The 26,952-nt window shown below is 40.9% G+C and overlaps 1 protein-coding gene across 4 annotated transcripts in view; it reads left to right on the forward strand.

Moving 5' to 3' along the window:
• Positions 1 to 26,952, forward strand: part of RUSC2 (RUN and SH3 domain containing 2) — a 66,792-nt gene that overhangs the window by 18,656 nt on the left and 21,184 nt on the right. Inside the window, exon 1 of one of the 4 annotated variants that reach the window (XM_030293547.1) lies at positions 6,470 to 6,546. The exons of 1 other annotated variant lie outside the window; for it this stretch is intronic. The gene's annotated coding sequence lies outside the window, so the exon portion shown is untranslated. Of the gene's footprint in view, positions 1 to 6,469; positions 6,547 to 24,520; positions 25,052 to 26,952 lie in introns of those variants that run through there. 2 more of the 4 variants (XM_030293545.1, XM_030293548.1) reach the window with 2 other exon arrangements.

Raw genomic sequence — 26,952 nt, forward strand, 5'->3', positions numbered from 1 at the left:
GGCTCCCAGCAAAGAGCTGGGTCTTACGTAACTTTATAGACTGCCCATTTTTAGGAAAAAACAAACTGTTCCTCAGCTAGTGCTGGACTCTTTGAGACACATCCTGCATTCTTTGCTGAATGCTCAGCAGCCCCACTGGAAGCAGCTCATAGGACAGAGTTGAAGACCAGTGAGGTTAAGTGGGGAGAGATGAAGAAAAGGGGGGGGGGTGCAGTCTGTCATTCTGGCTGGAACACGCTGTTCTGGTTCTCATGCTTCAGCTCCCACTAGCAATAGAGGGAGTGCGGTGAGTGTGAAGGGAACTCCGGGAGAGGAATTATACCCAGGCATATCTGCCCTGCTCATTCCAGAAGCCAACCACTGTACTCGGGTGATCCTCTCAGCACCCACACCCCAGCAAGAAAAACTAGAACTAGTGTGTAAATAGGTCCACTGCTGTAATGAACCAAATTCTACTCTGGAAAAAGAAATGTTTCCAGTTTAGTTTGGTGAAGATTCAGTTCTTCCTTAGTTCATTTCAGTGAACATTTTAAGATATGTGCCAGGCTCTAGACTAGGGTAAATAACTACTGAGATGAATAAGACAGCCCCTGTCCTTAATATGCAACCAAGGAGGAAAGAGAAAATGTATATAATAGTTATAATACACTTATTTGCTTTATAGTTCTTTGTACTTCATGTCATTCTTGTGTTCTTAACTCTTATAAAGGTAACCATCAGGTTTATGTCCATCTGTGAATGAATGTCCTAGCTAATTCAAGGTAAAAATACAAGAAAATTTCCCCTCTTCAGATGTGACCGGTTATTTTACCAAATTATTAATGAAACGGGCAGGCACAAGTTTTAAGAATATTCTTCCCTTAATTGTCTTTATTTCCATAATTTTCTCAAGCTACTATAAGGCATTTAGAACTTTGAATATAACTTGAATCTTTACTATGACAGATAGCCTGCTCAATCAGTTATAATTTGCCCTAGAGCATGCCTGTAGCTTTTGCTTCTTCCCTGAAATAGGTGTTAGGCACTTAATAAGTACTTGTTTCCCCAGTACAGGTGTCTGTCCTCTTTGGGGTTGTAAATGGGTGGTCCCTCATGTCTCCTATGATGATTTGGTCGATGAGGCCCAGACCTTCCAGCCTATAAGGATCCTAGTTGCCTAAAAGAATCCATCAGCCCAATTACTGCCAGAAAACTCAAAATACAGATAAAGAACTAAATATGTATACATTTTTACAAATAAAAATAGGATCATGCCATGAATTATACCTTATAAATTATTTTTTAAAAACTGTATCATGGACATAGTTTCATCTCAACAACTATTCTAAAATAATATTTTTAATGTTATCTAGAGTAATTCAATGCTACCTCATAATTTAATTAATGAGAGAGCATTTAGAATTTTTTTTAAATTTTGCTTCTATAAATGGTGCTTCAGTGAACATCCTTATGTATATATCTTATGTACTTTTATCATGTTATTTATTTTAAATTTATTTCCTGGAAGTAAACTAAAGACAATACTTACTTTAAACTCTGATGCATGTTGTTTAGTTGCCTCTTGAAAATTTCGTTTATTCATTCAAAAAGATTTATGTGTGCCAGATTCTGCCCTAGTTTCTGGGGATAGACTAGTAGTAGTAATGGACAAGATACCTATCCCATGGAGCTTGCCTATCTAGCATTGCAAGCTAAATAAACAACTAAAACACAGTACAGAGAAGTTCAAGGTGCTTGGGGAGCATATATCCAAGGCATGTAATGTGATCTAGGGAAGGCCACTGAGAGATGTTTCAGTTAAAAACCTGAAGGATGATTAAGAGTTGGCCAGACAAATGGAGGGGCCATATTCCAGTCAGTAGAGAGGTAATGGTATAACAAACTACAGGGCAAGGTAGGATTGGCAAAAGATGAGACCAGAAAGGTAAGTCATGAAAGGCAGGGTACAGAGTTTGGATTTAATGGAAAATCTTTGAAGGGTTTTTAAGCAAAAGGGTGATGTAAATAGTTTTCATTTTCAAAGGATGGTGCTGGGAAGGGAGATCAGTTTAGAGGCTGATGTCGTAGTTCAGACACGTGATACATATAGCTTGGTTGTGGGTAGTAGCATTGGGGGTAGAGATGGGTAGATAGAATTAATGAGACTTAGTGGTTATTGGACTTTGGTTGGATGTATAAAGTGGAAATAGATAGAAGTAACAGAAACCCAAAACTGAGGACTTAAATAACACTGAAGTTTATTTTTCAGTAACAACAAAAATGCAAAGACTTTCCTGGGCTGGTCTGGGCAGCCCCACAGTCTAAATGAGAGATTCAGAACCCTTCTGGTTTTTTGCTCTGATATATTTAACCCATGTTGGTTCAAGATGGCTACTGTAGTTCTAGCCATCATGCCTACCTTCCTAGCATCAGGATGGAGGAAGGGAGGAAGAAGGAGGCACCGTGTTCATCACAAACAGATAACCCAGAATTCTCACAGCACTTTTACCACAAGTTAGTCCATTGGTCACTCCTACCTCCATTAGTTGGAAAGCATTGTACCCACCTGAATATCAGGAAGATTCTGTTAATTTGAAAGAGAAAGGGAGAATGGATATTTGATTGGTAACTAACAATCCGGGCCTGGGAAGGTGGCGTACTACAATTAAACTCAGCCAAATTGATTACAAGGTAACATTGATTACACAAAGATATATATATATATATATATATATATATATATATATATATATACACACACACACACACACACACACATATACCACTATTGAAAAGAGACTTATTTGGCAACTAGACAAAGATTTAATACATTAAAATTCTGTTTATTCTTGTTGAAGAATAAGTGTTCGCTCAGATAAGGCCCCAGCTTAAATGTGAATATTGCTGTATTGATTTGACCTGAATTGCTATCACACAAAATTGTCATGCTTATGATTTTAAGCACCTTGTCATTCATTAATATTCAAACTATTGAAAAGAACAAACCGGGGCATCTGGCTGGCTCCATAGGAGGAGCATGTGACTCTTGGTCTCCAGGTCATGAGTTCAAGCCCCTTATTGGGTATAGAGATTACTTAAATAAATTAATTTTAAAAAGGGGGGGTGAGAACAGACCAACAAATTGCTGCTATTAAAACAAAATCTGAACAAGATCCAAATGAAGACATTTGCTTATTGTTCTTCTCCACCAAGAATACTAGTAGTGTATTACAATGGAAAAAGCAAGAGCTTTGGAGTGAGTCAGACAAGAGTTCCAAGCCCAACTCCCCTACCTTCTAGCTCTGTGATCTTAGATAGAGCAAAACCCTCAGTTTCCTTAATTAACTGCAGAATAGGGATGATAATCTCTACTTTGAAGGCTCATTGTAAAGACTAGATAGAAGTTTTAGTCTTTAGCTGTAAGACATTTATGTCTTTCTAATCCATGGTATGTGAAAGGTATAACTCCAACTACTCCTGACCCTGTGCACATTGTTCTTAAGTTGTTTCTGTAGCAGTTTGATCCAGTTTATAAAACATGTAACTTTTGTGACAGAGCCTAGATTCACAGTCAGCCCTAAATCTTTGCTCAAAATGAGCTCATCCCTACCCCCACGCCTCTCATCCATATTTACCGCGTCCAAACCCATCTGACTGTTGATAGTTTCCTTGCTATCCACAACCATACCACATATAGAAGTGGGAGGGATGGGGAGGAGAGAGGGACTTGGGACCAGAGCCAATTCAAGTGTGAGTTTGGAAACTGGGAGCAGGGGAGGGGAAGGGGCCTTGTAGAGAGGTGTGGCATAGTATTATTAAGCAGAAATAGAAAGACAAAGACTGTTTATAGCTCAGTCTGCACTCCAGAGTGATAATGCAGTAAGCTAAATTCCACAGATGTTTTTTTAAGTGCTTTATATGAGGGGAATTAGCCTGTCTGGTTAGCTCCAATACAAATAACCTTAAAATTCTTCCTTCACATTCCTCAGTGGCTCCTTAGAGGGGAGCTGCCTCTGAAATATATGCATCAGCCCCACAGGAAGAGGAATGAGGATCTCTAGGCCAGCCCAGCAGAGCCAGAATTCTGAGATGCAGACCTTGAATAAGAGGGGCCTTTAAGGTCTAGAGTCAGCAAATTATGGCCCACAAACTGAAAATGGTTTTTACAATTTTAAAGAGTTATATAAAAAAAAAATACACCTACACACACACATGGCCCATGAAGCCTAAATATTTCCTATTTGTCCCTTTACATATTTACAGATAGAGTTTGCTGCAAGGAGAGTGGGTCTCACCAGTAGCTGCAGGATGTCAGAACATCTGTTTTGAATCCCAGTGTAGGCACTTGCAGAAAAAGAAGTGTCAGCATCAATGAAGAATAGATTTCTGTTTCTCCTCTCCATGAGCTCTGGAGACCTGGCAAACTAACCCCATAGCGAGGGATTGCTGGGCTAGAAGGCTTGTGTTGGGTTTAGAACACAGTGTTGCCTTTGTTCTAACTGAGCAATGGAATACATCCTTTCATTAATGTTGCTTTCTCAGGCCTTTAGGCTAAATCCAGTTGGTAAGTACTGCTGCTAAATGTTGTATCAATGAGATACAAGCCTCCGATCAGTGTCCTGGGCTCAGGCGTTGGGGAGAAGTAGGTTTGTGGATGGAGCAAGTGGGTGAGTGGAGGTGTTTCTTTCTGCTTGCATGTTTTTACTCACTCTTTTACACATTAGTGGAAACTAATACCTTATGTCTAGGTAAGCAGATTCCTAACTATTTCGACTGTTCCTCAAACCAGAAGTGGGGATTATAAACCTGAAGGAAAGGAACTGCTCTTCCCAACATGGCTTCCATGACCTGTAAGGAAAACCTAAAAGGCCAGGGCTCCACACCTATATGTATGAATGACAGTTATATTTCTAAAATACTTTGGTCCAAAGAATTTATAGCATTTACATTTGTTGCTACTTATTTTAATTTTTCGAATATTTTTCCTTGCCACAACACCAGAAGATAGATACAATTAGCCCCTTTACCTTTGAGAGGACAGGTACCCTGCCCCTAGATGACCCAGCAAGTCAGAGAAAAAGCCAAGAATGAAAGCAGTGTTCCCGTCCTTGGGCATCCTGCCACTAATCCTAGGCATGGGTAGCTTCCAAATGGAGCTGAGATCAAACCCCATATCTCTAGTGATCAAATCTGGTTGTTTCTGAGGCTGCATTGTTGTTCTGATGACCAGGTAGATAAGCCTTGAAAGACAGGGGGGAAAATGTATTGAATGAGTGGTTCACCAGCCTACCTTCTTGCCAGCACTCTAGCTCCTCAAGAGAATGATATGTCGTGTCACTGACGACGGTTATGAGTCAGCCACAGGCAGGAAGATGATGGAGTCACTGTTACCGTGAGCTTGGCTGATTGGCTGCTTTCTTTGCACTTCAGCATTCCTACCTAATGTGTGGTACATTTTTGTCATTCCACAGCAGTCTGCTGTGCACACGGCCCCTTAGTAGGTTATTTACATCATCTGTCCAGCTGTCAACCTTTTCACATCCCTGTCTGCCTAATAGAACAAGATGAATCTGTGTTAGGAGCTGCCTTTCAGGGAGATGAGTGGGATATCTATCCACAGAGTTCTAGATACTGTAGTCAAAGTGCAAGATCCCTGGGACCCCAATCTATAGGCCCCGAGGGATAAAGAAGTTTTCAGGAAAGATTTTCTGGGCACTGGCTCTAGGCCAGAAAGATGAGGGCTGGTTTCTTGGTGTTTCTATCCTGTTATGTTATGTCTAGGAAGAGCTTTGGCCAAATAAATTTTCAAGGGATTTGATCTACCTGCTAAAGACACTATGCAAATCAATTAAGGACGAGCCTAACCATATTTTGTTTTAGATATCTTTGTCTTGTAATGTCAGCACTCACTGCGCTAATCTGGAACTTGTGATTGATAAGGCCAAGCTTCTGGTTAGTTGAGAGAAGTCTTTTCTTGATCTTTGTCATTATTCAGATCATTTCAGTGCAGCCTGTTTGTATGTGTATGTATGTGTACACCCTTCCAAAACAATGTATTGGGCCTCTTGTCCAGGGCCTACCTGACTCTGGAGAATGCTATAAAGAACAGCTCTCAACTGAAATTCTCCTGGTCCCAGAGATTTGGGACCAGACAGCTGGACACATGACAGGTCTGTTTGTTCCCTTTCCCCTTCCCTGTCCCCTGTGAATTCTGAACTGTTTTCAACAAGGCTCACTTCCCTCAGAATCCAACTTAGCATCCTGGAGAAGCCTGAGGCCACTCTTATAGCAGGAAGCTGTCCTAGATTTGGGCAGTAACCAGTAGAACTTGATACTGACGCCAGAGTGTAAAAATAAACACCTCCTACAGTGCTGTCTTAATCCATTGGCATCAGAGTTGCTATTATTAACCCATAGGCCTCATAGGCAGCTGTGATGGGCAGACAACAGCCTGGACAGACCTATCCTCCCAGCCTGGGATCAGACTGTTTCTTTCCTACATCTACTGGGATCTGATCTGGGGCCCCTGGAGAAGCACCATCAGTCTGGGAGCATGCCCCACAACAGGTAATACTAGAGATGGAATAGTATCTTTGGTTTAGGAGAGCCTTAGGCTCCCAGGGCCAGACTGCCAGTCCAGAGTATAATCAGCACAGGCTGACTGATTCAGTTCTAGTGCAGGGGAGGGGAAAAAAACAACATAACTCTTTCCATTTCCTTTCAATATTTTAAAGAGGTTTTGCCTACCAGTTCCCTAGACCTGGAGCCTTTAGATTTTCTGGAAAATTGGGAAAGAAGAGAAGAAAGGTTCCATTGATCATCTGCCAAAAATATAATAATAATAATGACCATGACTGAGCACATATCTTGTGTCAGGCGCTTTACATTCAATATCTTATTTAATTCTACCTCAAGCCTTTGAAGGAAGATATGACAGTTTTACAAATGAGGAAGCTGAAGTTTGGTGAAGTTGAGTAACTTCCCAAAGTCCATAGCTAGCAAGTAGTGTGTCACATTTGAATCCAGAACTGTCGACACCAAAATCCATGCTCTGAATCATTACAGAACTGAGGCTCCTGAATTCTCAGGACTCAGGCCAGACCTTAGCCACCTGCTTTAGACATTTTTTTAAGTATACATCAATTTATTTTCATCTTAATCTTATAACTAAAGCAAATACAGTATCTGGTACAGAGAAATGGTCTTTGCTGCCACCTGCTATTGAAGCAGTCCTGGTGCTCTTACCAAGCATGGTAAGCTGGACTGAAGAGACTATTTTCTAAAGTCTATCAGAAGGTAAGTCACCTCTGGGAAAAGGCTTTGAGTCTCATGGAGAATTCTCAGAAACTAGGACCCCTCTGCTGAGAAAAAGGCCAGACTGGAGACTGGTTCCCTAGGGGAGCAATGCTTTGATGGCTTCTAGCAGTTATGCTGAGGGAGGCATGTGCTTGGATGATAATATTTCCTTGAAGGGCAGCTAGACTTCTGTCTCTTCTTTCTCCTATCTTCCCCACCCTTTCTCCACAACTGGCTTGTGTAATTCAATCTAGATTCTTCTCATAGTCTACTTCACTGTGCACTTGTGGCCTTTTATTTACAGCTTTTGATAGACTGAAAGGATAGCAGCTTACCAGCCTGCGTGCCTCAGTCCACTGCCTTGGGGGAGGGGAAGCAGAGAACACTCTGGCCTTGTTTCCTGGAGCCTAGGGGCCAAAAGGAACAGCTAAAGAAAAAACAAGGGGTTGACCACATTGGGCCTTTTTTGTCTCAGCCAACTTGCTGCTGCAAATACACACTTGAGAGCTGTCCTCCTAACAGAGCACCCCGAGCTGGGCCTAGGACTACCCACATCTGGCACACTGTCTCTGGTCTTGGTGGTTTACTCCTACCTTTGCTGCTCACCTACACCCAGCATTGGAAGGCTTAATCTCTCCATCTTCCTCCTCCATACCCTCAGCTGAAGAACTTGGTCTGTCAAGGTAGGAGCTAAATCTTTCCTAATTCTCTATAGTTGTCTTCTCTCTCTCCAACCTACATCCTCTAAAGAGATAGGATTTATAGCAAATTCTCAATCTCTGGAGACTTCTAACTGTAGCAATTAGAAGCCAGGCACCTGGAAGTGTGGGTGTGCATGTGTGTCTGTGTATTTTTGTTGAAAAGCAAGAAGACGGTGAGTGGAAGGACGTTAACTAGCACTCTGCATAGGAACCTTTCCTTGGGCTCCAGGTTTTAATTTGGCTTCATTTGTAATTAGAGCTGAAAGGAACCTTAAGAGGTCATGTGATTCAGCCTGCTGCCTCCAAACAGGTGCTATGAGTTGAACTAAGGAAGGAATCAAATAGTTGACCTACTAGAGAAAGCTATACTCTTGATGGCTGAATGAGTAGAAAAGAAGAAATTTTTTTTAATAGGTATAATCTCTTTTGAGCAGAGAAAGACTCTGGGACAACTAGGTTTATTATTACCAGATTTGTAAGGAATAAAGGAAAGCAACCCTTTATAGTTCAGTGAGGATCAGTGGCTTCTAGTTTATTCTTTTCCTAGCTATAATTCCCAGTGCTACAATCTCCATTCTTTGAATTGGAGCCTTGGGAGCGTCAGGTACAGCTGAGCCTGAGAGGTGAAGGCTTAGGCTTATTAGGGGTTCCACCAGGTTCCACCTGGATATTCTGTCAGCTACTTTGATTACATTAAAGAAAGATGCCTGCATATTTCCAGGTCACAAGGGAAGACAGACTTGAGGAAAAGAAGATCTGCCCATACCAGGTAGTCCTAGGAAAGAGCCCATTCTACTTCAGAGCCACGCCTTTTGTATAGTGTTTGTATTTGACTTTAGGGAGTGCACTTTGAGCTGAACCTTTCTGTGACATATTTGAGAAGCTGAAAGCAAAGCAAAGCTCTGTGCTTAGAAAGAGGATTCTATATTAGGGAGTCCTCGTAAGGAAGCAATTGGGTGTGTCTGGGACAACCCTTCAGGCCTCTTCCAACACACTCCCAGCATGCTGGCTGGTCTCATTTGGAATCCAAAATAACATAATATCAGTTCAGAGCAGTGGCCTCCTCAGTTAGGAGCAGCTACATGTAACCAGGAGGAAAGACAGATGAGCTCTGGGTATTATTGGCTGCTATTTCATTTGTGGAATCGGGCTCCTGATGCCATAGCCAGGTGCTCTTAAGCATCTAACATTCTGTTTATTCTTTCCTTCTAACCCTTGGGTATCACTATTACCACCAGTTCTTCAATCTCCAAATTCTTTCACACATTTCAAAGAGAGGCACGTATCTTGTAAGAAATTCAAAATCTCCATCAAATCTCAAGGCCTTTAGGGGCGCCTGGATGACTCGGTTGAGCGTCTGACTTTGGCTCAGGTCATGATCTCACAGTTCATGGGTTCGAGCCCCACGTCGGGCTCTGTGCTGACAGCTCAGAGCCTGGAGCCTTCTTCGGATTCTGTGTTTTCCTCTCTCTCTGCCCCCACCCCTGCTCATACTCTCTCTCTCCTTTAAAAATAAATAAATATTTTTTTAAAAATCTCAAGGCCTATAAAGACATAGGATCTTGGCAGGTATGGAGGGTAGTGACACAAATTGATTTTCCTGAATTAATGTAGAAAGTTCATTTTTGCCCTCAGAAGTAACTCTGCTATTAGCGCATCTATTATTTTCCACACCTCTTTGATTTGGGAGCCATGAAGAAAGAGAGAAGAGATGATTTCTATCAGTTAATCATTTGTTTCACTCTCCATTTCCCCAACCCAACAAAACATGTTGGACAGTCTTGCCTTTGCCTTTGCCTTTGCCTTTGCCTTTGCCTAGAGGTTTTCAGAATTTCTCCCGCTAAGCCACAGGCTCTCCTAGAAGTGCCTTTGGGGACCCCCACCGTGGAGAGAGGGATTTGGAGTGTATGGAGCTCTAGGCCTCCCCTGTTTCAACCAGAGTAGCTCTGTTTTATGTATTAGGACTAAAAAAATTTGAAACCACTGCTTTAACACTTATCCTGAAATGTCTTTCTTGCCGCCTTAGCCCTTTCCACAGACATGTTGGCAATGATTTTAACAAAATTAGGAGACCCTAATTTTGGGCTTTTACCCCTGAACTTCCAGCACAGTGCTTCACAGTAGGATGCTTGTGGGTTGATTGCTTGCTTGATTGATTGACTAACTCTTCACATGATATTAATTAATAGCCTCGGAATGCTTCTAGATCAGGGAGAAGTATACAGTAGTCATCCACAGTTTCACTTTCCACAGTTTCAGTTAACCCGTGCACATTCAACCATGGTCCCTCTGGAAGCAGATCCTCCTTCCAACAGTTGTCAAAGGGTCAGTAACCTAGCACAACATCACAATGCCTATGTCATTCATCTCCCTTCATCTTCTCACAGAGGCATTTTATCATCTCACATCATCACAAGAAGGGTGAGTGCAGTACAATGAGGTATTTTAAGGAAGACCATATCCACATAACTTTTATTATAGTATAGTGTTAAAATTGTTCTGTTTTATTGTAAGTTATTGCTGTTAATCTCTTGCTATGCCTAATTTATAAATTAAACTACCACATGTATGTACGTATAGGAAAAAAACATAGTATATATAGGGTTCAGTGCCCTCCGTGGTTTTAGACATCCACCAGGGGTCTTGGAACATAGCCCCTGCAGATAAAGGAAGACTACTATAGTATCTCAGAGTTTATTTGATTTGTTATGATTTGAGCACTTCTGACTTTTCCTACTGAAATCAGTCTACAATTTGTGGTAAAAACATGGCCAGAGGTGTTACCTACTATAGGTTGTTTTTGGTGTACAGGATATCTGACCTAGGTCAACACAAACAAATGTACTCCTGTTGTTTTCCAAAGAAGAGTTTCCTGAGGTGAAAGCTAAGCAAAGAAATTATTGGGAAAGACTGGGAACAGAAGTCTACTAGGATCACATAGTCTTATCTGTTTTTTAATACTGCTTGCTTTCACTAAAAATTACCTGCCTGGATAGTTTCCACAACTACTTAGTGTCTTGATTGTGGAAAATGCAGATCTTTTTTCTTCACTGAGCTATACTTAACAATAATATCCATGCTATTTATCTCAATATAAACACATCTGAATATCTTTTTTAGGTTTCTTTCTTTATTTTTTTGGTTTGGCTTTATTTTTTTTTTTAACTAACATGTTTTATGAAAGTTATATATACATTTAGTTTTTTAAAAAGCCAAATAACAGGGGCACGTTGGTGGCTCAGTCGGTTGAGTGTCTGACTCTTGATTTTGTCTCAGGTCATGATCTCACGGTTTGTGGGTTCGAGCCCTGGATCGGGGTCCGTGCCAACAGTGCAGAGGCTGCTTGTGATTCTCTCTCTCCCTCTCTCTGCCCCTCCTCCCGTCGTGCACACTCTCTTTCTCTCTCTCTCTCTCTCTCAAAATAAATAAACTTAAAAATAAATAAAAATAAAAATCCAAATAAGAGAAAATGTACGTTAGTAGGAAAACTGGCAAAATCCAAATAGTCTGCAAATCTAGTTAATGGTAATGTGTACAATGTTAATGTCTTTGTTTTGACAAATGTACAAGGATTATGTAAAATGGTAATAGGAACTGGTTGGAGGACATTCAGGAACTCTCTGAACTATCTTTGATGGTTCAAATATTATTTCAAAATAAATAACTTTCTAAAATTGAAAATTATTCCAAAATAAATAGTCAATTTTTAAAAGTTTATACACAGCAGTAAAGGTCTTCACAATGAAAAAAGTCAAATAGTGCCAAATATGGGACAATCTGAGCATCAAAATCAGTAATACCAACAGTGGATTATGACCCATTCAATTAAAAAAGAAAGAAAGAAAGAAAGAAAGAAAGAGAGAGAGAGAGAGAGAGAGAGAGAGAGAGAGAAAGAAAGAAAGAAAGAAAGAAAGAAAGAAAGAAAGAAAGAAAGAAAGAAAAGGGCCCAGGAGTCTACAAGAGTCTATACTGCTACCAAAGGAAGAAAGGGAGGGAGGGAAGGAGGCAGAAAAGAAATTGTTCTTGTATTAGAATGCCAGCTAATAAATGTAGAAAGAATAATAGCTGATTCAGACAAAAATCATCAATGGATGCTAGCATTTTTAAAGAGTAATAGCAATGCTTTACATTTCTATAAAAACACTATAGTTTATGGAGCACTTTCACACACTGTTTTGAGTAGGCTACTGTTCACCTCTGTAATGGGGTGTATAATGTATCTCCCATTAGCCTTCATATCCTTTTTTTTTTACCATAGTGATTCCCCATAAAACAGCCTGGCCCAGGAATAGGAATGCTTAGTAGCCAGTGGTTATATTCATATACGTTTTATTTTCACCATCCCTAGACTTTCTAATAATCTCTTGCTACTTGGTTATCTTTGAGATTTCATCCTTTATTTAAAACATTTCACACATAGCTGATTTGTATTCTGTATCTGACATTTTTAATATCTGAAGTCCTTGCAGTTTAAATCTGTTGTTTTCTCTGTTATTCATATATGGTGCTTCCATGTGTATTTGTGATCTTTGATATTAACTAATTTTTGTTTGTTTTTTAATTTTGAGAATCCTGTCTGCTTAAGCTGAGGTAGTTTCCTCCAGTGAAAATATATATCTGCTTCTCCCAAAAGTTGGAGGGAACCACCATCCCTGGATCACTTGAACGTACTTCAAAGGTCTCAGCTTAATGTAGGAGTCTCAGGTTTAACTCCCTCACCTTTTAGTTGTCCAAAGGCTTGTCATTCTGACCACAATCAGAATGTTTTGGGAACTGGCCCACGAGGAACCCTGGCCCTCCTCCTTGCTTACTCCACAGCTCATGATTTTTCTCCTTTTGGGGGGATAGGAGGAGTAGCCTTAGAGATTTCTTCTGTTTACCTGAGTCCTGAAATGCTTTAAAAGGTGTACGTTATATAGGATCTACGTTTTTTGCAGTAGAAGGGTCTCCCTTAATATCTTGTTCACCATATTCAGGAAGCAGAAGTTACTGTATAGTTTGATATCCTACTTTTTTTTATTAGCTTTTAAGCCTTTTTCTATACTAGCCTTCATAAATATCCAATAGAATTTGATATTTAGAATGTTTTTTTAATTTTTTGCTATTGCAAGTAATACTGCAGTGAACATGATTGTGGAAATGTCAGGTAAATCTGGGGTTGAGGATAGAAAGAGAAAGCATACCTGTTATTCTGGGCAAGGGTTGCAATCTCAAATGCTTTATAGGATCAAGGAAAATAATGCAAAATGCAAATGAATAAAGTGAACCTGGCTAGTTACAAAACTCCATGAGGAGTGATGGGAACATGTCAAACGGAAGGGCACATGCCTATCTTATGAGGGCAGCCACTTCTCAATTCCAGCCAGTTGTTACTATCTGGAAATGAGGGCCTGGTACATGGTCAGTTTTTTCAAGCAAGACAAACTGAAATCCAGATTTTTTTTTAATTTTTTTTTTTTTTTAGAAATCTCCAAAATTTTTATATATTTATTTTTTTATTTTTAATATTTATTTATGTTTGGGAGAGCGCAAGTGGGGGAGGGACATAGAGAGGGGAACAGAGGATCTGAGGTGGTCTCTGTGCTGTCAGGCTGACAGCAGCAAGCCTGATGTGGGGCTCGAACTCATGAACTGCAAGATCATGACCTCAGCCAAAGTCAGTCGCCCAACCAACTGAGCCACCCAGGTGCCCCTCCAAAATTTTTGTTCTTATGGTGGCATTTTTACTGTGCAAGCCACATAAAACCTATTGACACACAAGATGTGACTGTCACGCTGTCACTTTGCAACATATGCTCTAAGATCATGACTGGGAATAAATGGTAGGGAAGTGCTGACTGAAGACACAGCTGTTTAGTCATCTTTCCATCAGTGGTATGAAAATGGAGAGAAATGAAGGGTTAAGAGTTTAAGATCTTGGCACTGAGAATTTTTTTACTAAGTCTCAGCTTTTTGGTTTTTATCTTCCTTCCTTCCTTCCTCTCCTCGTTCTCATCAGATGTGCTGTTCTCAGGCTAAGCTAAGCTCCCAAAAGTTATCTTGGGTCCAGTTAGCCTGCTGGGCTTGCCATCCAGTAGCTTTATCAAATAAACATTGGTGATGCCCTACTAAGTTCCAAGGTTTTGTGCTAATAATTACCTATCAAGATATAAGACACAGCCCCACACTGCAAAAATGTGCTGTCATGAAGAGATAAATAACAAAATAAACTGGCCAAGGATTGGTACCAAATGAGTTGTGCAGACGATTGGCATTGAAGTTCAAGAGAAAATTCCTGTGATTAAGAAAAGCTTCCAGGGCACCTGGGTGGCTCAGTTGGTTGAGTGCCTGACTTCGGCTCAGTTCATGATCCATCTCTCAACTCCTCATGGGTTCAAGCCTTGCGTTAGGCTCTGTGCTGACAGCTCAGAGCCTGGAGCCTGCTTCAGATTCATTCTCTCTCTCTCTCTCTCTCTCTCTCTCTCTCTCAAAAATAAACATTTTAAAAAGAAGAAGAAGGGTGATGCGTATTGAGGAGGGCACCTTTTGGGATGAGCACTGGGTGTTGTATGGAAACCAATTTGACAAAAATTTCATATATTGAAAAAAAAAAGAATTAAGAATTAAAGAGGATCTAAATAAAAAAAAAAAAAAGAAGAAGGAGGAGGGGGAGGAGGAGGAGGAGGAGGAAAAGAAGAAAGAAAAGCATCCAGACATGGTAGGCTTTGAGCTAGGTCCTTGAAAAGAAAAAGAAAAAGAAAAAGGAAAAGGAAAAGGAAAAGGAAAAGGAAAAGGAAAAGAAAGGGAAGGGAAGGGAAGGGAAAGGAAAGGAAAGAAAAGAAAAGAAAAGAAAAGAAAAGAAAAGAAAAGAAAAGAAAAGAAAAGAAAAGAAAAGAAAAGAAAAGAAGAGAAAAGAGAAATAGGGAGAGAGTATTCCAGATATCTTCCCAGTGGAGTAAGCCAAAACTCAGAATTCAGAATAAATTTGGCATGTAATGGAACATGGTTCGATAAGTAGGAAGGAATTTTGAATGTCACATTAAGGAATTTGGATTATCCTGTAGGCAGTAAGGAGCCATTGAAGACTTTTTAGTAATAAGGTGATATATTGAAGGCTGTGCTTTGGGAAGATTAATCTTGTGTCATTAAATAGGATAGCTGGGAGGAAAGAGACGGAATGAAAGCACTAGAAAGCATGAAACTAGTAGAAAAAGTGTATAATAATTCAAAGGAGAGGTAATGCAGATCTGAATTAGAAAGATTGGGAGTAAGAGTGGGAATTTGAGAGGCAATATAACAAGTGGTTAATAAGAACACTGACTTTAGAATCAGACATTTCTTTATCTGAATCTCAGATCAGATATTTACTGACTGAGTTATCTTAGGAAGATTTTTAATATCCCTGAACCTCATTTCTCATCCATAAAATAGACATAATAATACTTAGCTTAGAGAGTGGTTATATGGATTAAATGAGATAATGTAAGTTAGTGCTTAGCATAATAGTTGGAATATAGTAAAGCACAATAAATTATTAGATCAATGCCGAAAATATTTGAAAAAAGATTCGGCATGACTTGGTGATTGAATGTAGAGAGAGTCCACATAATTCTCAGTGTTTTCAAGCTTGTGTTTGTTACTGATAGTCCAAAGAAGGCTGATTTGAAATAGAAAAATCAGTTTGACTTTAGTTAGATGTGTCAAATTTGAGGTAATGGTAAAGTGTCTAATAGGCAATAGAGATTTGATTCTGGAAGTTCTGGAAGAATGTAAGATTTGGAAATCAGTGGCATAATGGGAAGGGCCAAATACTTCTCAAGTTGAAAAGACTTCACATCTGAGCCTTGCTGTAAATCTACATTATTTTTCATTATTTGTAAAATTTTTAAATTTGAGTATATTTGACTATTTGACTACATTTAAAAGTGTGCCAGGTATTGGTTTATTAAACCATGAAGAAAGAATGATCTAAGAGGAAGAACTAGGAAGATTAAAGCCAAAAGGAAAAGAGGGTTTCAATAGGAGAAAATAGCCAAATAAAAAAGTTTAAATAATGTAAGTTCAAAATTAAACTATTTCAGACCAAGTATTACAAGACAGACAGACTTTAGGTAGTTAAGAAATGGTTAGGGAGAAAATAAAGTTAACATAATCTATTCTTTTTATTTTTTTTATTTTTTTGGGAGAGAGAGACAGAGTACAAGTGGGGGAGGGGCAGAGAGAGAGGGAGACACAGAATCCGAAGCAGGCTCCAGGCTCTGAGCTGTCAGCACAGAGCCCAATGTGGGCCCATGAGCCAAGTGGTGAGATCATGACCTGAGCCAAAGTCCCACCCAGGCACCCCAACATAATCTATTCTTTTAAGAATTTTTGTGTTGAAAAAAACAGGAGAAAGAGGGTATTGTCTCAGGTCCTTGGGTTGACATGCCAGTGATGCCAGAAATGCCTCTGCTTTCTGTATACCTGAAATTCCATCACCCTTACCCAGTTGCAGAGACTTCAAAGACTTCTGTCTCTGTGGAGCTGAGCAACACTGTTCATTGCTGCTGCAACTTACTCCTTTTAACAGATTAATGGAGATATAATTGATGTACCATGTTTCACCAGTTAAAGTATACAGTTTAGTTGTTTTTAGCATATTCACAGAGTTGAGCAACTATCACCACAATCTAATTTTAAAACATTTGCATCATCCCACAAAGAAATCCCATACCTGTTAACAATCATTCCCTATTTTCCCCGTTCCCCAAGTCCCTGTCAGCCACTAGCCTACTTTTTGTCTCCGTAGATTTGCCTAATCTGGACATTTCATATAAATGCAGTCAAATCATATGTGACCTTCCATATTTGGCTTCTTCCACTTAGAGTAATGTTTTCAAGGTTCATATATGTTGTAACATGTTTCAGTACTTCATTCCTTTTTTTGTTGAATAATATTCCATTTTATGAACATATCACATTTTACATATCCATTCATCTATTGAAAGACACTTGGTTGTTCCCACTTTTTGGCTATCATGAATAATGCTGTGAATATTTGTATACAAGCTTTTGTGTGAATTTTTGTTTTCATTTCTTTTGGGAATATCTCTAGGAGTAGAATTTCTGGGTCATATGGTAACTCTATATTTCACATTTTAAGGAACTTCCAGACTGTTTTCCAAAGTGATTGCACCATTTTACAATCCTCCCAGCCATGTATAAGGGTTCTGATTTCTCCACATTATCATCAATACTTGTTATTGTCCGTCTTTTAGATTTTAGCCATTCTAGAAGGGTGAAGTGGTATTTCATTTTAGTTTTGATTTGCACTTCCCTAATAACAAATGACATTGGAATTCTTTTCATGTGCTTATTGACGATTTTTATGTCTTATTTGGAGAAATATCTATTCAAATCCTTTGTCCATTTTTTAATTGAGTTATAGATCTTTTTATTATTGAGTTGTTAAGAGTTCTTTATATATTCTGGATAGCAATCTCTTGTCAGAAATATGATTTGCAGAAGTGCCTGGGTGTCTCAGTTGGGTAAGCATCTGACTCTTGGTTTCAGCTCAGGTCATGATCTCACAGTTTATGAGTTCAAGCCCCTCATTGGGGCTTGTGCGCTGCCGGCACAAAGCCTGCTTGGGATTCTCTCTCTCCCTCTCTCTGCCCCAACCTTGCTCGTGTTCTCTCTCTCGCTCTCTCTCTCCCTTCCTCTCAAAATAAATAAATAAAACTTTAAAAAAGAGAAAGAAATATGATTTGCAAATATTTGCTCCCATTCTGTGGGTTGTCTTTTCACTATCTTGATTGTATCCTTTGAAGCAAAAAGCTTTAAATTCTTATGAAGTCCACTTTATGTTTTCTTTTGTGACTTGTACTTTTGGCATTGTGTCTAAGAATATATTGCCTGACTCAAGGTTATGAAGAATTACTCCTTTTTTTTTTTTAAAGCTTTCTTTTAACAGATCTTTTTTACCCCCACATGAACAGGGGTCTTCTCTTCTAAGCCGTTTGAGTCAGATCTGTCTATTGCTCACTCTCATTTACACTCAAGGCTCATCTTTTTTTATACTACACATGTTCAACAAGACTTGGACTCACCATTTTCTATCTGCCCAAGCACTGTGCTAAGTTTTGTGGGAAACACAAAATAAAAATTCTGTTTTATACGCTGGATATTGAGCAAAGATGAATTTAACTTGGACTTTGCAGTTAAAAGAGACATTAAAGTGGATATGAAAAAAAGAACAATAAACGCATCAAAAGACAAATGATTTACTTAATCAAAACTGTTTGTGGACTAATGCTACTTTTTCATGAATTTTGCATCAGTATGCAATGAAATGAGAAAAGTAATGATATGCTTATTTTTATGAAATGAAGCAAAGTTTTTTTTTAAGTTTATTTATTTATTTTGAGAAAGAGAGAGCATGGCAGGGGCAAAGAGAGGGAGAGAAAGAGAATCCCAAGCAGGCTCTGCACTGTCAGTGCAGAGCACAAACCACGAGATCATGACCTGAGCTGAAATCAAGAGCCAGTCACTTAACCAAATGAGCTACCCAGGCAGCCCTATTTTGTTTTTTAATGATGCTACTTGGCAATGTAAGAAATTGGCAATCCCATATTGATCTACTGAGTTTTGTGGGATTTTTTTCCTGTCTGTAAAACTCACAGCCTGTAGCCACAGGTTCAGAAGACAGATAATTTCTGGCTCTGGGCTGATCAGTGAAGACTTGGCGGATGAGTTGATCTGAGCCTTGTAGATTCTGAATAATTCTGAGTAGAGATCCAAGTGTAACAGGTAGGAGAATCTGAACAAAGGCAGCAGAGTGGAAATGAGATTATGGGAATACTACTTGGCAATGAGAAAGAATGAAATCCTGCCATTTGCAGCAACATGGATGGAACTGGAGGGTATTATGCTAAGTGAAATAAGTCAGAGAAAGACAGATATCATATGTTTTCACTCATATGTGGAACTTGAGAAACTTAAGACCATGGGGGAAGGGAAGGGGAAAAAATAGTTACAGAGAGGGAGGGAGGCAAACCATAAGAGACTCTTATATACAGAGAACAAACTGAGGGTTGATGGGAGAGGGGGGAGAGGAGAGGGGAAAATGGGTGGTGGACATTGAGGAAGGCACATGTTGAGATGAGCACTGGGTGTTGTATGTAAGCGATGAATCATGAGAATCTACCCCCAAAACCAAGAGCGCACTGTAAACACTTTTTGTTAGCCAATTTGACAATAAATTATATTTAAAAATAAAAAAAAAAATAGGGGCGCCTGGGTGGCTCAGTTGGTTAAGCATCTGACTTTGGCTCAGGTCATGATCTCACAGTTTCTGGGTTCAAGCCCCACGTTGGTCTCTGTGCTGACAGCTCAGAGCCTGGAGCCTGCTTTGGATTCTGTGTCTCCCCCTCCCTCTGCCTCTCCCCCTCTCATGCTCTGTCTCTCTCTCTTGAAAATAAACATTTAGGGGCGCCTGGGTGGCGCAGTCGGTTAAGCGTCCGACTTCAGCCAGGTCACGATCTCGCGGTCCGGGAGTTCGAGCCCCGCGTCGGGCTCTGGGCTGATGGCTCGGAGCCTGGAGCCTGTTTCCGATTCTGTGTCTCCCTCTCTCTCTGCCCCTCCCCCGTTCATGCTCTGTCTCTCTCTGTCCCAAAAAAATAAATAAACGTTGAAAAAAAAATTAAAAAAAAAAAAGAAAATAAACATTTAAATAAATAAATTAATTAATTAATTAATTTAAAAAAAAAAGGAAATGAGATAGTGAAACAAGTTTGAAGGACTACATGATGAAGTATGGGAAGTAGGGTTGTATAGAGAGGGAGTAGATAGATAGCAAAGATGGAGGACCTTGAAAGCCAAAATGAGTTTGAACTTAATTCTCTGGATAATGGGAAACCATTAAAAGAGGTAGAAGGAGCGACATATGGAAGAAAGATGGTACTTTAAGGAGATGAATCTGGTAGTACTGGAAGGTAAATTGCAGGTGAGAATACTAATTAGGAGCCAGTTGGGGTTTATAATGTGACAATATTTGTATTTTGTTTCTAACCGGAAAATAATTTGATCTTTCATCAAAAACACTATAGATCTTTGGCAGTAGTGGGTAGAAGATAGGTGATGGTGTGGTGAAGTAAGCCAAGCACTTAAAATGTGAAAGCTGCCACCTTCTATAGGCAACTACAAACATTTCCTAAGTAGTGGCTCTCCAGTACAATGCATGGCTTAGCTTCACAGAAATCTCAGGACAAAGACCATGGCCCTCGAGCTCTTATAGTAAGAAGCTAGAACTCTATGCTTGGTCATGGGGATTGGCTTTGCCCTACACTAAAGCTCCTTATCCAACCCACTTTGAAGTCTGTTTCAGGGAAGAGGGAAGTACAGCCATACCTCAGGGATGTTGTGGGTTCTGTTCCAGATCACTGCCATAAAGTGAATATTGCAATAAAGCAAGTCAAATGACTATTTTGGTTTCCCAGTGCATATAAAAGTTGCAGTTATACTACACTATAGTCTGTGAAGTGTGCCATAGCATTATGTCTTAAAAAAGGTGTATGCCTTAATTTAAAAATACTTTATTGCTAAAAAATGCTAACCATCATCTTAGCTTTCAGTGAGTTGTAATCTTTTTGCTAGTAAAAGGTCCTGCCTCAGTGTTGATGGCTCCTGACTGATCAGGGTGTGGGTGCTGAAGGTTGGGGTGACTGTGGCAAGTTCTTAAAATAAGACCATGAAGTTTGCCACATTTATTGACTCTTTCTTTCACAAACAATTTCTCTATAGCTTTCAATGCCATTTCATAGCATTTCACCCACAGTAGAACTTCTTTTGAAATTAGAGTCAATTCTCTCAAACCCCACACTGCTTTACCAACTAAGTTTATGTAATTTCTAAATCCTTTGCTGTCATTTCAACAGTCTTCACAGCATCTCCACCAGAGTAGATTCCATCTCAAGAAACCACTTTCTTTGCTCATCCATAAGGAGCAACTCCTCATCCATTAAAATCTTATCATGACAGTAATAGCAATTCAGTCACATCTTCAGGCTCCATTTCTAATTCTAGTTCCCTTGCTATTTCCACCACATCTGCACTCACTTCCTCCACTGTAGTCTTGAACCCCTCAAAGTCATCCATTAGGGTTGAAATCAGCTTCTTCCAAACTCCTGTTAATGTTGATATTTTGACTCTTCCCATAAATCATGAGTGTTCTTAATGGCACCAGACTTGGTGAATCCTTTCCAGAAGATTTTCAATTACCTTTGCCCAGATCCATCAAAGGAATCACTATATATGGCACTAGAGCCTGATGAAAGGTATTTCTTAAACAATAAGACTTGAAAGTTGAAATGACTTCTCGACCCATGGGCTGCAGAGTGGATGTTTTGTTAGCAGGCTTGAAAATAACATTAATGTCATTGTACCTCTCTATCAGAACTCTTTGGTGACCAGGTGCCTTGTCAACGAGCAGTGGTATTTTGAAAGCAATCTTTTTTTTTCTGAGCAGTAGGCCTCAACAGTGGGCTTAAAATACTCAGCAAACTATGTTGTAAACAGATGTGCTGTCATCCAGGCTTTGTGTCAGAGCACAGACAGAGTAGATTTAGCATAATTCTTAAATGCCCTAGGATTTTTGGAATGGTATATGAATGAACACTGACTGGTTCCAACTTAAAGTCACCAGCTGCCTTAGCCCCTAATGAGAGTCAACCTATCGTTTGAAGTTTGAAGCCAGGAACTGACTTCTCCTCTCTAGCTATGAAAGTCCTAGAAGACATCTTCTTCCAATATATGGCTGTTTTGTCTACATTGAAAATCTGTTGTCTCATGTAGCCGCCTCCATTAATGATCTTAGCTGGCTCTTCTGGATAACTTGCTGCAGCTTCTACATCAGCACTTGCTGCTTCACCTTGCAACTTTATGTCACGGAGATGGCCTCTTTCCTTGAACCTCATGAAGCAACCTCTGCTAGCTTCCAACTTTTCTACTGTAGTTTCCTCACCTCTCTCAGCCTTCACAGAATTAAAGAGAGTTAGGACCTTGCTGTGGATTAGGCTTTGGCTTAAGGAAATGTGGCTGGCTTGATCTTCTATCCAGACCACTGAAGCTTTCTCCATATCAATGATAAGGCTGTTTTGCTTTCTTATGATTCATGTGTTTAGCAGAGTAGCACTTTTAACTTCCTTCAAGAACTTTCTTTTGCATTTACAACTTGGATAAGTGTTTGACACAGAGGCCCAGCTTTTGGCCTATCTCAGCTTTTTTTTTTTTTTTTTTTTTTTTTTTTTTTTTTTTTAATTTATTTTTTTTGGGACAGAGAGAGACAGAGCATGAACGGGGGAGGGGCAGAGAGAGAGGGAGACACAGCATCGGAAACAGGCTCCAGGCTCCGAGCCATCAGCCCAGAGCCTGACGCGGGGCTCGAACTCACGGAGCGCGAGATCGTGACCTGGCTGAAGTCGGACGCTTAACCGACTGCGCCACCCAGGCGCCCCTCTCAGCTTTAAACACGCCTTCCATGGATGAGCACTGGGTGTTATATGGAAACCAATTTGACAATAAATTTCATATTAAAAAAAATAAAAATAAAAATAAATAAACATGCCTTCCTCACTAAGCTTAATCATTTCTACCTTTTAATTTAAAGTGAGAGATGTGCAACTCTTCCTTTCATTTGAACACTTTGAGGCCACTGTAGGGTTATTGGTTGGCCTAATTTCAATATTATTATGTCTCAAGGTATAAGGAAGCCCAAAGGGGAAGGAGAGAGGGAGGGGAGCAGCCAGACAGTGGAGCGGTCAAAATACACACAACATTTATTAAGTTGACTATCTTTTATGGGCATGGTTCATGGTGCCCCAAAACAATTAACAATAGTTATATCAAGGATCACTATTCATGGGGCGCCTGGGTGGCTCAGTTGGTTAAGTTTCTGACTCTTGATTTCAGCTTATGTCATGATCTCACTATTCATGAGATCAAGCCCCGTGTTGGGTTCTGAGCTGACAGCACAGAGCCTATGTGGTATTCTTACTCTGCCTTTCTCTCTGCTCCTCCCCTACTTGTTCACATACATGCACGTGCACATTCTCTCTCTCTCTCTCAAAATAATAAACTTAAAAAAAATTTTTTTAAGGATCACTGATCACAAGTCACCATAACAAATTTAATAATAATGAAAAAGTTTGAAATATTGTGAGAATTACTAAAATATGACACAGAGACACAAAATAAATACATCCTGTTTGAAAAATGGCACTGATAGACTTGCTCCACACAGTGTTGCCAAAAAACAAACAAAAACAACAACAACAATGCAGTATCTGAAAACATAATAAAGTGACGCTCCATACAAGGAGGTATGCATGTACAGTGACACCAACACCATTTCTGCTGCTTTCAGTCTCCTTGTGAAAACCACTAATGGTCAGTTTTATGAAGCAGCCTCCTTCTCTCCTTCCCTTCCTCATTGTTTCCTGCTTTATGAGATCAAGGTGCCTTTGCCCCTCAAACAGATTTAGGTTGGAGGTGGGTTTTTGGAACTTTACCTACTTCTCTGTTCTCTCTGCAACTCTGTTCATTTTAGCATATCATCTGTAGACTCATGGGTCACATAGGAAATAGAAGAAGCAATAAGGGGAAAGAAACTATATCTCTTGTGGATCCTGAGTGATAGTTGCCGTGGTCCTGGCCACTGGACCCAAGTCTTCTTTCTAGGGACCTAAAATCCAGGGGCTTGGCTGAGGGATCCAGATACTAGTCAACACTGAGAGGAGACCTAGATAGGTCCCCAGCTTGTGACTGTCTTTGCCATCAAGGGTGGCAGCAGGGGGCAGTGACCTGAAGTAGACAGACAGTGCTGCTGCTTACTGTACAACTGGCTCTGGCTGTAGCTTCTCCACTGTTTACTGATTCCCACAGAACTGGCCCAGAACCTGAGGAAAGTGGAGCTGGGAAGGGGTGAAGGGCTCTGTAGACCTACAGGCAGAACTGAGATTTTTCTCTGGCAGAGGGAAGACCTCTCCCTTTCCTTAGCCTTCCTTTCCCTAGGAAAATAAGCTTCCTGACCCCTCAGCCTGGTCAAATGGATTCTGCCTCACCACTGGCTCAGCTGGACGCCACTCGGCAGGCACTTGACCAAAACCTGATGCAGGTGAAGGGAGAAGGTTTTGTTCCGGCCACACTAACAGAACCTCTGAAGATGTAGGGAACTGAATCAGACTCTGTGTTAGGAAGGGACCTTTGCCCAACTCGGTCCTAAGGCTCACTGCCACCCTGTGTATAGAAGCCTGCCTATGGCCCAGTCTCTCTTTTTTCTGAGACAGACCTCATTTCTCTGAAGAGGCACACCCTAGAAAGCCTAGTGCTGAATCTAGCTGGGATACACAAAGACTCTACCTGCTGACAGAATGATGCCTGGTCCCTGAAACCTCCCTTCAAGGTTTCAGAAACCCCCTCCCAGGATGGCTGCTCTGCCCTGAGGCTAGTCTGGAATCCTAGTGAAAGGAAAAAGCTGGAAAACAAGGAGTCATTCAGAGTGGGTGAAGAGAGGAGGGAGAGGTTTCTGGCTAAGATCTAAAAGGAGGGGCCTAAAGGAAGGAAGGAAGCTCTAAGGCTCTGCCCAGACTTTTTCCCTGAGACTCCTAAGAGCAAAAGAGAAGCTAGACCCAGCTCTCTGGTCTAATTTTCTTTGCTGCCTTGAGAGTTCTCAGTCTTCCAGCCCTGGCTGCCCTCTGTGGCTTTCTCTCCCCTCCCCCTTCCCTAGGCTAAAGGGCCCACAGGGACTGACAGGGAGGGAGGCTGAGTGGCTGTACTGTGGGCATGCCTGCTCCTTTCCCTTCCCCCTTCCCTTAGCAGCAACGTCACCGCAGCACCAGTAGCAGCGGCAGCAGCAAGGATACTGGGGCTGGGATTGCGCAGCCTCCCTGCATTAGCAACGATGCCATTGTATTAGCAGAAATCAGATCTTAGGAAATCGGTTCAGTTCCCCCTGTGTGGTCCCGTGGAACAATGCCTCAGCTGGAACTGTCGAGGTAGAGCTTGGTTGCAGTGCAAAAGGAACAGAAGCCTCCGGGTACAGCTCAAGGCTCCTTACAGAGGTATGGCTTAGCGGAGCTGGGGGAGGGGCAGGGCAGAGACGCTAGGATAACCGATCAGCACATTTGGACCCCGGCTTCTGAGGGTTGGCTTTGTCCTTCCGAAAGAAAGAGAGAGAGCAAAGAGAGAGAGAGTGCAAGCATGAGAGCAAACATTAGATGAGCTCGTCCATGCATACATTTGGGCTGTGGTGCAGAGGCTTGGGCTAATGCTATTTTGTCAAGCAACAGAAGATCCCCTCTTTTCTGGGCGTTTCTAATGAGGCTGCTATAGTATGGGTCATGGTGAAGGGGGGTCAGATCTAGGAACAAAGACTTAATGGGAGGAGACACCCCTAAAGCTATTGTAAGTTTATGATGGAGAATATGCTGGGATCCAAGCAGCTCTCAAGAGGAAGGGCTGGGAAGCATCCAACCCGTTCTTTTCCTCCATACATAAACATACATGCCCATAGACACGCATACCATATCTTCTGTTGCCATGGAGCCACCAGGCTGCAGGTAAGGATGGAATAAGAAAGAATGTTGACCAAGAGGCTCTATAGTATATTGGGGGAGGGGGAATGTGAGGAGTCAGTCACTGTAATGCCTACAGCACCTGACCTGTTATAATCAGTCTCCTTATACAGACCTAGATTCCTATCGGGAAGAGACCTAAGCATAAGCTGGTCCTCCCAAATCCACCCTCTTTGTCTCTTCCCTTCAGTCGTGCCCAAGAGAAGACTCAGACAGGAAAACAGTTATCAGTGCTATTGATGCTCCTCATCGGGCCACAGATCAAGGTCAGGTTGTTAGAGAAGAGCAACTGAATACTGCTGTCTTCCCAGTCTTCCTTCAGGAGGCCAAGAAAAGAGGGAAAGAGTTTTATGACTGGCAGAAAGATGCTGATGACCAAAGACAGGGGAAACCTTTCTTCTGGAGTTTAGAACATTCTCCTGCCCAGAGTTGACCTATTGCTGAGCAGATAGAAAGAGTTCCTTAAATTCCCATTTCCACTGACCACCTTGGTGAATGATTCAAATACATATGCTAAAAGGAGTCAGTAGTTCCACATTGTGCAAATATGGGCGCATACATACAGTCAGTAGTTCCACATTGTGCAATTATGGCAAATACACTGGGAAGTTGCGGGAGGGAGGGTGTTAGTTCCCAGGAAGCATCTAGGAATGTGAACTACAGAACAGGGAAAAGGGGCCTTGGGGACTATGAATGGGGCAGGAAGGTGAGGGCTGGGAACTGAGACAGGAGTGGATTGAAGAGTGTTTAATAACACTCATATTACTGAGGTGGTAATATAAAAGGGACTGTCGGTTCAGAGAATAGAGAAGTGGGTAAATCCAAATTATGTAAGTGGAGGTTCAAGTGTGGGCCTATACAGGAAAGGTAGGAAGCAGCTGCTGTAGTAGCAGAATAAATGCCGGTACTTTTGGAAAAGGGTGTGGCCCCTGAACATTTTCTTTGGGAGGCTGTTGTAGTAGGAAGAATTAGGAGTTAGGCAGACCTGGGTTTGTGTTGTTCCATCTCAGCTGTGTAATTGTGGGCAAACGATTTACTCTTGCTAAGCTTCAGTTTTCTCATCTGTGAAGTGGGAATGATTGTGCCTACTTTAAAAGATCATAGTGGAACTAGAGATGACATATGTAAATCACCTGGCATGTAAGAGCTCAGTGAATGATCACTAATAAATAGTATTATTATGTTAGGCCAAGAGACATCCATTTGGAATGGGGGCCAGGGAAAGGGCTCTCATGGAAAGCTTTCCCTGATTCTGGAGAGCTAGACTTCATAACTTTATGCTGGCTAAACCCAACCACTATCTTCCTACTAGGCATAGCTATTGGGCCCGTCTTCTGAGAGCTTTCTTTCACTCTCTTCCTATTCTGGATTCTCTATTCCTTCCCCAT

Source organism: Lynx canadensis, chromosome D4, assembly GCF_007474595.2.
Source record: "Lynx canadensis isolate LIC74 chromosome D4, mLynCan4.pri.v2, whole genome shotgun sequence".
In the NCBI taxonomy this organism is placed as follows: Eukaryota; Metazoa; Chordata; class Mammalia; order Carnivora; family Felidae; genus Lynx; species Lynx canadensis.